Here is a 15,357-nt window from a genome sequence, read left to right as displayed (position 1 = left end):
CACCCTGTTCATAAGATCCATGAAGACTGCAGGCGCGTTCGTAAGCCCGAATGGCATGACAAGAAACTCGTAGTGTCCGTAACGAGTTCTGAAAGCGGTTTTGGAGACGTCCTCATCCCGGACTCTCAGCTGATGATACCCTGACCTTAAATCAATCTTGGAATAGTAACACGACCCTTGCAACTGGTCGAATAAGTCGTCTATGCGTGGAAGAGGATAACGGTTCTTCACCGTCACCTTGTTCAGCTCCCTGTAGTCTATACACATCCTGAACGTACCGTCTTTCTTTTTCACGAAAAGCACTGGAGCTCCCCAAGGCGAAGAGCTTGGACGAATGAAGCCCTTTTCCAAGAGCTCTTGTAGCTGCTTTGACAATTCTTCCAATTCTGATGGAGCTAGACGATATGGCGCGCGAGCTATGGGTGCTGCTCCAGGAGCCAACTCAACCTGAAACTCGACTTGACGATGAGGCGGTAAACCGGGTAAATCTTCAGGAAACACCTGAGGGAAGTCACGTACAACTGGAATATCCTCCAGCTTCTTTTCCTTTGCTGCTGCATCAGTAACGAGAGCCAAAATGGCTGTGTGCCCTTTGCGTAAACATTTCTGCGCCTTCAAGTAAGAGATGATGCCAACCACAGCACCACTCTTGTCGCCTTGTACTTCGAGGGGTTCTTGACTGGAGCGAGGAATACGAATAACTTTTTCTTTGCATAAGATCTCCGCGTGATGTTGGGATAACCAATCCATACCGATGACGACGTCGAAACTACCCAAAACTATGGGTATGAGATCAATCGAGAAAGTCTGACCCGCTAGAACAATACTACAACCCTTGACTACATGAGCGGCTTCTACACTTTTACCATTGGCTAGTTCTACGACGTGTTTGGTGTCTAGGGGTGTTGGTGTACGTTTTAATAATTTACTCATTTCCAATGACATATAGCTTGTATCAGCACCCGAATCAAATAAGACAGTAACATAAATATCGTCGAGAAGAAACTTACCCATAACCACATTGGGATCATTCACTGCATCTCCTCGACCCAACACAAAAGCACGACCCCGAGCTTCGTTGCCATTGTTGTTGTTGTTTCCCCCGTTATTGTTGTTATTGTTCCCGTTGCCCTGATTGTTGTTGTTGTTCTGGTTCCTGTTTAGCTGAGGGCAGTGTCTCTTGATGTGACCTTCAGCACCACAATTATAGCACCCCTTGTTGCCCTGTTGCTGATTCTGCTGTGCCGGTGGCTGCTGCTGATTCTGATTCGCAGGACGAGGGCTTCTACAGTCTTTGGCCTCGTGACCCATCTTGAGGCATCTTTGACAACGGCCCCTGTTACACTGGCCGCTGTGGTGCCTGTTGCAGTTGTTACACTTTGGAAGGTTTCCGCGATACCCACCCTGCCTGTGGCTACCTGACGACTGGTGGTTAGGGCTTTGATAGTTGCCAGTCTTTCGCTGCTGATTCTGGGACTGAACCGAAACTGATGCTTTGCTTGAATCCCCCTCCCATTTCCTCTTGTTGTCACTGAGGGTAACGGGAGTAGCTGAAGGAGTGACTGTAGCAGTAGCGCTGACGCGCTTAGGCAGTTTATTCTGATCCACTGCCTGATCGGTGATGCGATGAGCGAGACGCTGGATTTCCTGGATGTTGTCGAGGTTAGCCGAGGTAACGTGGCTCTGTATTTCTGGTGCCAAACCTTTGAGATACAACTCAATACGCTTGTATGGAGGGTCCACCATAGTTGGACATAACACAGCCAACTCATTTGATCTCTTGGTGTAAGCTTCGATTTCCGAACCAACCATTTTCAGGTTATACAACTCGTCTTCCAACTTGTGAATGTCTTCTCTAGTGCAGTATTCCCTCTTAATCAGTTCTTTGAAATCATTCCAGGGTGTGGCGTTAGCAGCTGCCAACCCTAAGATCTGCACTTGTGCGTTCCACCAAGTGAGCGCAATCCCTTCAAGTGTGCCAGTGGCGAACTTCACCCTGCGAGCCTCAGGGCATTCACACATCTCGAAAACTGACTCGAGCTTTTCAAACCAGTGGAGGAGTCCAACTGCTCCCTCCGTGCCACTGAACGTGTTAGGACGACAATCCATGAAATTCTTGAAGGTACACGCAGGTTGTTGCTGAGCGGGTTGACCTATTGTGTACGAATAGGACAAGGTTAAATACGAGCGTTAATGTAGGATCTAAAGACCCTAGTATGAGTCTATACTGCAGGATATACTACCTGCTTGAGCGGCTGCAACTGCCGCAGCAATGAGAGCCTCTAGCTGGGCTTGAGTCATGTTAATTCGTGCGGCCATTGATCTTCACATCAAAGGCAACATAAGTGAGAAAAGTTCGCGAATAGTGCGATGACAGAAGAGTGTAAGCACGTAAGTGTTCTCAAGCAATAACAAGTAGTGAGCAAAGTAATGTAAGCATACTACGAGCAAAGTTCTATGCAGTTCTAGCATGTAGGCAATAAACATAAACCTTATTACCTAGGATGTCGAGTCTTGCACGTGGAGCGAAGTGTCGTTGTGGATCGTTGAGAGCACTGTTCTGGTTATAGTCTGGTTTTAATAAAAACGTTTTCCCATATTAAAACCAAGTTCTCTATAACCAATGGCTCTGATACCAATCTGTCACACCCCCAAAATCCACCTGCGGAGTATCACCGCTTGGGAGCGTGACTGACCAGGATCAAGCCACCAATCATATTGAACATGTAATTAATATTAAGTGAAATAAATGTAAATCATCCATCCAATACGATAGGTGTTCAAAACATAACCATAGTTTCAAAATGTAGCGGAAGCATAGTAAATAATCCAACAATAGTTAATAGTTTTAAATGTCATCATAGTTCAACGTAGAAACCACGATCCTTGTCCACAACGACCCGCTTCTCCAGTGCGAGCTCCAAGTACCTAACGATCTGCAAGGCATGTAACAGAATGATCAACAAACTAGTTGAGCGAGTTCACAGTAAGTAAGTGCGTAACAGTAAGTAACGGGTGGCTCTACTGGGCCAATAGTAAGTTATACAGGTGGGGGCTTCCCATGTTATGTGACCACTAGACTATTCGTGTCAACTACTCGTATCATCCCTGTTCTTCGTCCGAGAACAGTAGCGCGTATGAGGTGTGCGTAGGTTTTACGCACGTATCCTTCACAACCGAGGATAGAAGTAAGTAATGCGTACACGTAGGTTTTACGTGCGTGCCTGACATCCGAGGCAGTAATTGGCATATGACCACGTAGGTGTTATCCTAACCTACGGAACCGTCCTTTGTACCGAGGATAGAAGTAATGCGTACACGTAGGTTTTACGTGCGTGCCTGACATCCGAGGCAGTGATTGGCATATGACCACGTAGGTGTTATCCTAACCTACGGAACCGTCCTGACATCCGAGGACCATGGTAGGTGATAGTCTAGGAAAAGCATATATATGTTCTTAGTCAATGGTAACCTTTATCCCATTCCCACGACCCGGGAATCCCATGCCTTAGTAGGAGTGTGAACTCACCTCGGTTTGCTCGGTATGCTATGCTCTAGGGTTTAACAATTGCCTAAGTCCGTTACACACGACCTAGGATACATTGTACATATTTGACGTAAGTATATAAACTCAATTAGGGTGGACAACTTTTCGTTGATTAGACAACCATATACAATATTGTATCACACAATACAAGCAGTATCTTAACATGTAGAACCAAGTAACAAGTATAGTCAACACATTCTTCATCCAGAGTTTTGATTAACAGAAGGCTTAGATCATGTATCACCTTAAACTCATGAGTATATGCAAGCATTCAATATATCACGTATCAAACTCAGGCAAGGACATTACAAGCAAACTCGGTCTAGATAAGGTGAGCATGAAGTTCGGACCATTAAAGGTCGGACAAGAGAGTGGGGGGGGGGGCTGCCCCTGTCAAACTCGGACTAAAGAGGGTCTTGTCTAAAACTCGGGCATCACACACCAATACGCTAATACTTTGGACATATAACTTGCATTAATTTCGGACCTTCAATTAACACTAAACTCGGACAACCCACACCATTAAACTCGGTCCAAACATAGTTCATTAAACTCAGACATTACCATATGAAATTAAAGTCGGACCTATTATGGATCAATAAACTCGGTCCATCATCTTTACATAAACTCGGACCTTTGGGCTTTATTAAACTCGGCCCATCATTTGTTTAATAAACTCGGACTACTTCAATTCATTTATACTCGGACTTCAATTTACTTAAACTCGGACTTACAATTCAAGATTATACTCGGACCAAGACAAGTGATTATACTCGGACCAAAAATAGGTGATTATACTCGGACCAAAGATAAGTGATTATACTCGGACCAAAGATAAGTGATTATACTCGGACCAAAGATAGGATGATGAAACTCGGTCCATATTTCAATTAAATAAATTCGGTCCTTATGTATCCATCAATTAAACTCAGGCATGTTTTCACTTAATAAACTCAGACTATCACAACATAATATTAACCTCGGACATGATAACCTATTCATTCACAACACTCTGAGAACATTTCAATCATTCGTTCATTAAGATCAAAGCAGTTACGTATTTCATTCACGCAAACCCTAAATCTAATCATATGACGGCAGATAACAAGATTATTCAATCGATGTTTAACCACAACAATCATCACAATAATAACCTATCAAGCATGCATCTAATCATCGTCGTAATCTCAAATATCCAGAATTAAATCACAGAATATCACATGAGCAATTAGGGTTTTCCATGAACACAAAATCAAGAAATCAATCAACAATTAATCATGAACAATGATTAAACAATTACCTTGAATGATTCTAGAGGAAGAGGAATCAAGTGTGATGATTATCTAGTGCCAATGATGATGGTGATGATTGCTAGGGAGCCAAAGAAATGAGAGTACGTGCTTGAATTCTTGTGTAAAGTGATTAGTGAAGTTTAAATTAGGGTTAAGTATCTAGGATTTCACTAATTACCATTTACATCCCTAAGTATTATAATTTACAAATGCACACCATCTCATAACTGTTTCATAGTTCCACCACCAAGTTTACACATTTGACAAGTTTCACAAATAACCAACAACTATACACAATCAAACAATCAAAACATATATAATTTCATGGCAATCAATACATGATCGTGCAATAAATACGAAATAGAAATCTTGGAAATTTGAGTTGTCACATGGCATATATGCCATTTCAGTTAACAGAACAGAAATTACTTGAAATTCTTTCATTAAAATCTTCACTTTTGCTTCTAGCCGAGTAGATGTTTGCATCTCTACTCCCCTTAAAGTAGTTGCATCGCTTTGACTTTCTTCGCTAAGAGCGAACACACAATTGCTTCGATACATGGTCATTACCTCATACTCATTGTTTCATCACCTGGAAACTCACATGTTACGCGTGCACCATCTGCTACGCATACGGTCTCATTTCGAACACTTCATTGAAATTCGAATATTATGTTGCTAAATCTAACTACTGGTTTGTGATTCGAATGGCCTACATTATTGTAACGGTTGACTCTTTGCTATCAAGTCAACACACTTTCTCGGAAACTTCTTTGTATTTTGAGTTACACTCATGGTTTATTTTTGTAACCATGCTGAGATTTCCCTTATTGGTGCATACGTTTATTGTCGAGTTACGTTGAAACTAAGTTCAATTGCTTGAACTTATCCATTTCGCATATTCGGTTTAAGACGTCATATGATGTATTGGGAGCATCATATTCAAACATTTTTGCAAGGATTCCTTCATTAAGAGTCGTAGTAGATCTGGTTGATCTACGACTCCACTAAATCGTTTGATTGACTTCGACACCTTGAGGTGACATTTTCACAGAATTGAAGCTTGTGCTAGTGGGGTTATTCACTTCATACACGGATTTAAATTATTTATTTGCTCTAAATCCGCTCGTTTATCACAATTAAAGCAGCCTCAACACGGTTGTGTGTTAAGGCAAAGGTACGTAGATTCGTTTCATACCACGGTGTACCTCCTAGCGATACTTTTCTAGGATCGAGTTTGACCGTCGTTTGAGACAATCGGACCTAGCACCTACCGAAAATGTAGCGGAAATACATTTTTGGCATGAATCAAAGCAAAACTGTAGAAGAAATGAGTAGAAACAGAAGTAATACACTTTAACACCGTTTTCTTATTCAACTTTCACAAAATACAAGGTCAGCAGGTTGGCTACACTTGTGACATCAACGTACCAAATGAGAAAACACTTGGGGTTTATATAGGTGAGATAGTTCCGCTTGAATGGTCATGACCATATAAGCGAAACCTTATCAAGTAGTTCCGCTTATATGGCATATGTCCATTCAAGCGAAACCTCAATATGAAAAACATACAATTTCACCTTTAACCCCTGTACAATACATAATTAACCAAAATAGACCTATACATTAATCAACTACAACTAAGACGCGGGCTTTAGACATTATGCACCAACAAACTCCCCCTTGGATAAAGCCACAGTCTTTGTCTAATCTCTGGGTCTTCAAACAGCTCTGGACGACTCTTCCCTTGGCTTCGGCTTCCTGCTAAGCGCAACCCTTATTCTTTCATTCTCTTTCTTCTTCGCTTTCTCTTCTTCAGCTTGCATCTTCAAAAACGTACCTTTCTTTTCTTCAAGCTTTTGACGTTCACGTTTAGCTTTTCTTTTCATCTTCTCATCAAGCGACCACCAAGATGATTTCCATTTACTCTCAGAATTGATACTTTTCTGAAAGCAAAGAGAAACAACACGTTGAAACTGTTGCGCTTGTTCTCTATCTGCTGGTTGATAGTGAATCTTGTTGATGAAAAGGCATTATATATCCTTTGGAGAGCAATTTACAAGCCACATGGGATCATAAACATGTATCTCTCGAATCTCCCCTCCTGCTCTGTAAGTAATTATGGCTTCCGTTGAAATACAACTATACACCCAACCAATGAAGCCTTTATAAAAGTCTTGTTCCATCTGAGGCATTGGAATTGTCTTCATTGTTCTCGGAGGCTTGACATTAAGGATAGTCTCTGTAACACCGGTATCTGGATCTACCCTCGGTACACGCTTTGGATGATGCGGCTTCCATTTACGAAATTCTTTCAATGACTCATACATGATGTAGCCCCACAGAGCCATATCATTCTTTCGAACAGGATAATCCAACCATCTTACTTTCGGTAACTCATCTACATCCCACCAAGGTAATGACATAATGTCATATAAACGTTCAAAGTATTGAACTCCGCATTCTCGTCTGATCGCATAAGCATTTACTTGCGGTAACTAACCCCAACTGATAATGTCACCGAGAGACACACTTCTATCACTTGATAATACTTCAAAGGTCTCTTAAACTTTCTCTCGTGACTCTTTCTGAACCACTTCGATCTATCTTCCTTTTCCATATCTTTTTTAACACTATCAAAGTTCTTTTCTTTCACTGCCTCAGTCACCTTTTGTCTCAATTCTTCTCTATTTTCTTCAGCAAAGAACTCCATAAGTGTAGGATACTTAGAAGTATCTTCAACCACATCTTCATCATCCGTCCAGTCTTCAATTTCAACTCTGTCGTACTTATCAGCCTCTTCAACATACTTATACATGTATTCAGGCTGTTGATTGATATCAAAAGACTCCAATTCTTCTTCAAAATCAAACTTGAACTCCGGATCCACAGTATACATCATTTCTCTGTAAACATCTACTCCCAAGATTAACTTTTCAGTATGTTCAACTATCTGAGTTTTACTCGACTCCCCCTTTCCACTTGCTTCCCCTGATTCTTCATTTACCGAATCATTCATCAGATCATCAACTGTTTTCTCGGTGGAAGCTTCTGTAACTTTCAAACCTGTGCCACCCTGAGCATCATCATCATCATCATCTTTACCAGATCCATGACTGCTCGCAGAGAATACTTTTTCATCTTCTTCATCTTCCTCTTCATCATCCTCTTCATCATCTTCATCATCACTGTTACCCATCAACTCTTCAAGATGTGTTTCCTCCTCAAACAAACCAGATATTGCAGTGATAGGCTCAGGATTATCAACAACCATTGAAGGAACAATCGATCTTTCAGTCACAGCTGAACTTCCTTCAACTCCTTTGCCTTTGTCTTTCATTTGCTCGTCTATTTTGGCTTGACGTTCAGCTCTTAGTTCTTCAACCTGCAGCTCTTCAAACTTTTGTTCTAACGATGTTCCAAGCATGCTTTCAACAACTTTGTTCAGCATATAGAACTCGTGATCTCTTAATACTTTGGCTGCTTCAAATTCTTTGTTCTTCAACTTAAAGTATTCATTCTGTTCATCACGTCTAGCCTTTTCTTCTTCAAGTTCAGCAACTTTAACCTTCAAGATATCAATTTCTGATTGATCAGCATCAATCTTTTTCACCAACTCTTGATTTTCATTCTCTAACTTCTTCACACGCATCTCAAGAAGTCTTTCTCTATCAGACACTTTCTTATTTTCAGCTGCCAGCCTCTTGTTTTCAGCAACAACTTCTTCAACTTTCTTTTCAACATTTCTGACTTGTGAAGTGTTGGCAAAATCAAAATCTCCAACATCTAAAAGATTATCCTGTGGAGTATAAAGACCTTTGCTAGACAAACCAGGTTGCATTTGGGTGAGTGGAGGTGTTTGAAATAGTTCTTGTGAGGTAACAAAAGGTTGTTGTGGTGGTGGTGTTTGATGAATGGGTGATGGTTGTCTTGGAGGTGTTGGTTGTTTAGGTGGTGAGGATTGTTGTGGTGGAGTAGGTTGTCGTGGTGGTGATTGGATAGGTGATTGTGGTGGTGTTGATTCATGTGGTTTCTTGGTTTGTTTCTTCTTTTTGAACACAGTCTTCGGTACTTTGATCTTTGGAGTAGCTTTGACAATCTTTGGAGAAACTACTTTCTTTCGACCTCCAGCTTTCTTTCTAACTCTTGTAGAAGATTGTGATCCTGAGACATGCTCTGGAGAAGGCACATAAACATCATCATCATCCTTTTCCTGTCTCTTTCTCTTTCTTAACAACTTTTCTTTTTCTATCTCTTCTTGAATTCTTTTTCGACTTTCAATCTCGTCAATACCATCATCTGAAGAACTTGATGAACTTGTTGTACTTTTATCTACATCGTCACCCTCAACATCATCAACAACCTTTTCTTTCTCTTTCTGTGCTTCAACATTTATAACTTACTCAACATTAGCAACAATTTCTGGCCCTGTTTCCAAGACATCAGTATCAAATAACACATCAACATTAAATGGATCATCTGCTGTAGCTTTGTTCTTTCTCTGCAGTTACCACCGGATTATCTTCTTCCGGTTCATCAATCAAAGACATTGTTGCTGCTTTCTTTTTCTTCTTTCTAGGTTTTGATGACGATCCTTCACCTTCTTTAACAATAGGAGTGGCTTTCCTGCGTTGTCTCCCAGTTTCTTTCACATACCACTCATTCTTTGTGTTTCTGAACTCTGCAAGAACTTTCAACTCATCAGCATATGCCGCTTCTTTCATCTCATCTTCATTCCTCCAGTTCTGGTGTTCAACTGGATCTGGATCGACATAATTTGCATCTTTAATGGAACCAAAGAATACAACATCAACTTTTGGTTCTGGATGGTTCGGATGATATCTCACAAGTTGTTTGATAGAAACTTCATTCATGTGTGATTGCACCAATAAATCATCTTTTATATTTCTGTCGATCTCAGGATACGCATGATCAATCAGCACTGAACGAACCTCGGATACGTCCAAGACTTGACCTTTGATGTAATGTTCACGGCTATGTAATGAAATATGATATGTGAAAAGTTACGTTTCTTGTTTAACACCAATGCAGTCACCATATTCATTTGGTAGTCTCTCATTGCATCATAACCTCCTTTGGTGTGACTTAATGACATCAGAATACAATGAATCAAAAACTTGTAAGGCTTAGTAAACTTTGACTTCAAATAATTTGCGGCATTTAACGCTCCCTGATATCCCATCCTCCCTTCACCATTCTTTCTGGAAATCTCATTGGAGAATTTGCGTCATCAGGAAAATTAACCATTTCACGTATAAGAGCTTCAGTTACAAGAATCTTCTCCAACTTGCCATGTACTTCTACAACTGAAGAATAACATTATTCTGCTCATCGTAGACAGCATTCTTCCAGAAACGTTCAATATGAGATCTATACAACGGTCTTTGATCAGTCAACGCCTTTTGAATGGGAATACGTCTCATGAACTCCAAAATACCACTGAAATTGACCAGTTCTGGATATTTTTGAACATCCAAATCACAACAGCTGTTGTGAAGAGGATCAAATACCACATTAGACACCTGCAAATCACAAACACACTGAATCAGACACTTAGAAATTTTCAAACATTAAACTTTTACAAATGCACAATAAGCGAAACATCTTGATGAACATATAAGCGAAACACACAAGGAACTTATAAGTGGAACATGTTATGATCATACAAGCGAAACATGTAATGACCATTTAAGCGAAACATAACATGAACATACAAGCGGAACCATGTGTTGAACAAACAAGCGAAAACATAACATGAACATACAAGCGAAACCACAAATGCACTTAAAGCGGAAACATCACTGCACAGATAAGCGAAACATCTGAAATGTAATCGTATAAGCGAAACCCTCAATAAACACTTTAAATTTGATCAAATCCTAAAATTGAACTCACCCACCTGTTATTTTGACAAAACCGAGACTAGGGATATGTATTAATTTCAATTTTCACATTTCTAAAACCCTAGATCTGAGATTGAAATATCTATGACTCGACATACACCATCAATCATCAAATTTGAAACAATCAAAACATAATATCATGATCTAGACATCAAAACGACTGCACATGATCATTTTCAAGCTTCAATTTCACATACACAAGCCAAATCTATGTTCAGTTCAAATATGAGTACCGACATATCAATTTAAGCATGATTTTGACCAAATTAAACGAAGACTTGCCTTGCCCATGATTGTTCTACTAATAATGTAACAGAAACAGATGAAAAACGGGCAGAATAACGCTTGAAAATGGTCGGAATACGGTTTCGCTTCGAATCGCCGATGAGAACTTGACTAATAAGCGAAAGGGTGAAAGTGACAATAAAGCGGAACCTCTTATGAAGCTATAAGCGAAACCTCTGTGAAGCAGCCAAATAAGCGAAACCTTTGTTTTGGGTGACAAATAAGCGAAACTACTAGCTTGTTTTCAAAAGTTTAACTTTTTGACATTTTTCAGATTGACCACCATCACACCCAGTTGACCAAGTCCAAGTCAATGACCTTGGTCAACTGTTTAACCCACCAAGTCCAAATTAATGGCCTTGGATGATCAGATTTATGAAGTTTGCTGACGTTTCTTTCTGAAAGCAGTTCAAATGAATGAACTTTTGAACATTTCAAACATTCAAACACATTTTAACTTTCAAACAATATACCAATCACTGTATAACAATCTCCAATTTACCCATCCCTCATCAAACACTGACATGTTCTGCACTTAGGCTTTGATCTTCCAATTCCCAACATCGGTTTTCGAAAAATAAGATGAGAAAAGAAAATCTTTTTGGATTTTAACTGGATAAACTGAAACTATGTACACACAATATTTTTGCGAGTGTGTTAGGGGATCATATCAGCTGCCGACCAGACACGAGCACCGTTAAGCTATTTATTTCATACTAAGCTTTTAAACAATTCGCGCAGATTGCCGATATACTGATCCACTTAAATTCTCACAAAATTTTCAATCTGTTCGGGATATGTAATTAGTGTTTTAAGACTTAACAATCTACATGTGTCCCACCTCAGTATATACTCCCGTATCCGGATCCCAGTATTCAGTCTTACAGGTGAGTATACCACAGCTGATATCTGTTAAGGGGTAATGCGCGAGGGCCGTGAGAGCTCAGGTCGATACTTCCGTATACGCAGAGAGATGACAGCTTCGACTTTTAGGTGTGTCCCCTTTAGAGGATCTTTTGTTTTCAACAGCAGCGACTATCAATTTTATTGTTTCATCAGCATGCTGAGGGCGAGCTTATATTTCAAAGCTTTTGCAGAAAGTATTATCCGGGGACTAGGTCAGTATTTCCATACAGCAGAAGTCCCGGGATAACACCCCAGATATCACTGAGCATAAAGACCTAGTATCTCAGAATACGGGACCTTTCAAACAGGATTTGAGGGGTTACCTATATATCCTGGAGGTGTTCCCCACATAAACGCAAGTGAATTTTATGTTTATATCCCAAACTGATCTACTAATTTTGCAAAAACCTATCAGCACATCTTTAGCGAGACTGCTTAAATGCATTTTAAACACTACAAATCTTTAGCGTACTGTGTCCGTCTAGCTGATGTACTATCATTCCCCTATTCTACACAACACTTTTTTTTGAAATTTTCTAATGTTTTTGGATTTTATGGTTTTCTATTGTTTTTGTATTTTTAGATTTTATCATGTTTTTGTATTTTTCTGCGAATATCTCCCCCTAAAACTAAAACATATTTTTGTGTTTTTGTTTTTATCGAAAAGCAGAAAATAAAACTGTACAAAAGAAATTTGACAACACGACACAGGTTCATGTCAGATCGCCGCCCAACTCGGCTTCACATTCGATTACCCTCCCAGATTGCAGATTCTTCATCCCGTTTAATTTCAAAAGATAATAAAATCTCTTTTTGTCGAATGGTTTAGTGTAAAAATCCGCTTTCTGATCATCGGTGTTAACGTGTTCAATCCGAATTAACTTTTTCTCGTGACAATCACGGATAAAGTGATGACGGATTTCAATGTGTTTAGTTTTCGAATGGTGAACCGGATTTTTAGTAACATTAATAGCTGCTTCATTCTCCACGAAAATCGGTGTATCCAAGAATTGCAAACCGAAGTCGCGCATCTGCTGTTGGATCCAAAGGATCTGCGAGCAACAGCTAGAAGCTGAGACATACTCAGCCTCACATGTGGAGAGCGCTACTGCAGTTTGTTTCTTGCACTGCCAGGTGACAAGTCGAGTTTTGAAGAACTGAGACCCAGCAGTGGTGGACTTAGCATTCTGTTTACAGCTACCAAAATCAGAATCAGCGAAACCAGACAAAGTAAAGTCACCCGATCGAGGGTACCACAAGCCGATGCTTGGGCAACCCTTCAAATACCGTAAAATACGTTTCACTATAGTCAGGTGTGACTGCTTCGGATTCGATTGATATCTGGCGCAGAGACATGTGGGGTACATGATATTCGGACGGGAAGCTATGAGATACATCAAAGAACCAATAATAGATCGGTATAATGTCTCGTCCATCTTCACACCTTGCTCGTCGGGACAAATTCCATGATTCTGCGCGAGGGGGGTGGATGCAGGACTGCAATCTGTCATGTCGAACTTATCGAGCACATCCTTTACATATTTCGTCTGGTGAATGAAGATTCCGCCGGGCATTTGTTCGACGTGCAGCCCGAGGAAGAACTTCATCTCCCCCATTGAACTCATCTCGAACTTCTTCTTCATAACCTTTTCAAATTCTTTGCACAGGTCGTCGTTGGTGGATCCAAAAATGATATCGTCAACATATATCTGCACAATCAACAAGTGGCCTGCTTCTTCCTTGGTGAACAAAGTGTTGTCTACTGTGCCTCTTGTGAACCCGTTGTCCAGCAAGTATGTCGAAAGCGTCTCGTACCAGGCTCTCGGGGCCTGGTGAAGTCCGTATAGCGCTTTGTCCAGTAGATACACCTTGTTTTTGTGCTGTGGGTCTGTGAATCCCGGCGGTTGCCCCACATACACTTCTTCTCTGATTGTGCCATACAGGAAGGCAGATTTGATGTCAAGTTGATATACTTTGAAATCTTTCCATGACGCAAAGGCTAGAAATATCCGAATTGCCTTAAGTCTGGCAACCGGCGCGTAGACTTCATCATAATCTATTTCTTCCTGTTGACTGAAGCCTTGAACCACAAGTCGTGCCTTGTTTCTCACCACGATACCTCTGTCATCACGCTTACACTTAAAGACCCATTTTGTCTTGACTAACTTCTGATTCTTTGGGAGATCGACAAGTCTCCGGACGCCCAGCTTTTCAAACTATTGCAGCTCCTCCTGCATTGCATTCACCCAACTATCTTCGGTCAATGCCTCTTTGTAGGTTCTGGGCTCTATCTGCGAAATGAAACATTTAAGTGAGTCTTCTTTCTACATATCAGCAATAGAAGAGTAAAAACAAGTAAAAGCTTGGTCTATTTGATGTTGGGTCTTGACACCACTTTGTAGGTCACCAATGATCTGTTCTGAAGGGTGGTAAGACAGCGTCCGTGGTATAACCGTGTCAGGCACAACTACTTCCGATTCCAAATTCGAAATGTCAAGATCAACGATTTGATCCACAACATCCTCTGAAGTATCATTTGGCTCCTCGTCAAAGGTAGGAGCGGGTTCCTCCTCTGAGTCGTCAGAAACATCAAATGATGGAGCTGGTTCCTCTGGTGGTTCATGAGTAGTTCCACTTGGCCCTGCTTCATTGTCGTGAGTACCCACGGTGGGTTGAGAAACTTCTAGCGGACTAGACACAGGCTCTTGTGAAGTATATTGCTGATACTGGTACAGAAAAGCTAGTTCCTCATCACTCGGCTCGACAGGCAGTTGAAACGACTCCCAGAGTTTGTCGTAATCGAATAGGAATCTTTGTCCGGGAAGTTGTGGCGATGGAATGTGCTTCTGACAATCCACGTGTTGGACTTGAATCACCTTCCCTAGACATGGTAAGAACACCCTCTTCAACGGGCTTGCGTAACCTACAAAGAAACCCTCATTAGCTTTTGCTCCAAATTTACCATTTTCATCTATAAACGTGCAAGGTGAACCAAACGGTTCTAAAAACTCAAGATTTGGCTTGTAACGATGTAGTAGCTCAAAGCAAGTCTCCTTGTATTTCTTGACAGTGAGAACCCTATTCAAAGTGTAACAGGCTGCTGAAACTGCTTCACTCCAGAAGTAGATTGGTAGCTTGGAATCGGCTAACATCGTACGGGCTGTCTCAATCAGGGTCCGATTCTTTCGTTCAGCTACGCCGTTTTGCTGTGGTGTGTATGGCGCACTGAATTCATGAAGAATTCCCTTCTCATTGCAGAACTCGTACATCTTGTTGTTCTTGAATTCCGTTTCGTTGTCGCTCCGAATCCTCCGAATTGGCAGTTTGTACACCGTTTCCATCTTCTTAAAAAGCATCATTAATGACTCCGAATCCCCCGCTAATGCTCTTGACATTGACAGGC

Source organism: Helianthus annuus, chromosome 16 (assembly GCF_002127325.2).
Source record: "Helianthus annuus cultivar XRQ/B chromosome 16, HanXRQr2.0-SUNRISE, whole genome shotgun sequence".
Lineage (NCBI taxonomy): Eukaryota > Viridiplantae > Streptophyta > Magnoliopsida > Asterales > Asteraceae > Helianthus > Helianthus annuus.
Note: the sequence above shows the minus strand (reverse complement) of the source record.